Source organism: Trachymyrmex cornetzi, unplaced genomic scaffold, assembly GCF_001594075.2.
Source record: "Trachymyrmex cornetzi isolate Tcor2-1 unplaced genomic scaffold, Tcor1.1 scaffold472, whole genome shotgun sequence".
Classification (NCBI taxonomy): domain Eukaryota; kingdom Metazoa; phylum Arthropoda; class Insecta; order Hymenoptera; family Formicidae; genus Trachymyrmex; species Trachymyrmex cornetzi.
In genome coordinates, this window is record NW_017299530.1 from 150221 (window position 1) to 151846 (window position 1626).

Sequence of the window (1626 nt, forward strand, 5' to 3'; positions counted from 1 at the left end):
ATATATATATATATATATGTATGTATAAACATACCTAAACAATTTTCGCAATATTTATTTTAGAAAAAATCAAATTTGGCAAAGTGCAAAAAAATTGCTCATATATGTATAATTATGTATAATTTTACACAATTACATATGAGCAATTCTTTTACATTTCTCCAAACTTGATTTTTTCTAAAATAAACAATTAAAATTGTCTCATTAACTATTTTTTATATTTTCTCAATATTATAATTATTATTTTTACTACACTAAAAATAATTTTACAAAAGAAAGAAAGATGTATGATGGACATATTTCATAATTATACATATTTATGGATATTTATGCGTGTTAGGTATGTTTATACATATTTGTACATGTATATTCATGTAAACCATTTTTTACAGAAATGCAATAATTTTTAATGAATTTTTTAAATGCAAAATTTTTGTTTTAAATTATTTTTGATGTTTTGTCATTATTATATTATTATTTTTAGTATACAAAGAGGTAATCTTATAAATAAAAGAAGGATGTATTATAGACATGTATAGGCATATGGTATCTCATACATAATTATGTTTATGAATATTTATATTTATTTCCATTGAAACATTGTCCCGGTAAAAAATTTTTCGTGCATGAATTTATGAAAATACGTATATTTATACATATTTATATAAATTCATGCATGAAAAATTTCTTACCGAGACGATGTTTCCATAATTTGTTTCTCGAGGTTTTTGCACGGTTTATTTTTGTTCTTCACATTTGGAGAAAAAAAGAGAAATTATATACGCACGAGTAAAGTTTAACTAAACCAAAAAGTTTAACTAAACAACTACTGGGATTCTGTAATTCTTAACGACATTATCAATATCACTATATTTATTATTGCGCAACTGTCAAACCTATCACCTTTATAATAAAAAAGCTGCACAACGATGTCGACACTAGCTGTCGTTAAAAGTTACAAAATCTCAGCGCAGAGAATATGTACATATTATTAATCAATTATTCGAATGGATTTCGATTGGAATTATTCCATTTTCCCTAAGAAACACAATAGAAATTTAGGGAATAATTAAATAATTCCGATTAAAATATATTGAAAAAGACTCCAAAGATTAAATCAATAAAGGAGTATAAAGCTAATGAGAGTCGACACAGTTATTATACATATATTTTATGTATTGTAACCGTACACGTGAGCAACGGCACAACTTCGTCGTTGTTCGTTCTCCTCTTACACAAAAGTGTCTCTTTCCTCTCGGTAACCAAATTTTGCGATAGCTAGGCGGATGGTCGGCCAAGATCGTAATTTTTATTACGGAGTTGGGTGCCAGGCACGAGAGAGCGTGCCACTCTTTCCGAAATCTCCTTACTTTTGCCCGTAACCGATTCGCGACGGCAGGGGAGTTACTAGTAAAGTTACCAAAAAAGTAACTTGTAACTGTAACTTCGTTACAAGTAACGAGTTACTTCCATTCCCTGAAAATAACATACAAAAATAATATACATATTTAGATTTGTATTTTCATGAGAATCAAGTATAATTAAAGACAATAAATATTATGTCAAACGATAACTGCTAATATTACTGTAATAAAGTTCAAATATTATTACTACGTTAAAAAAATT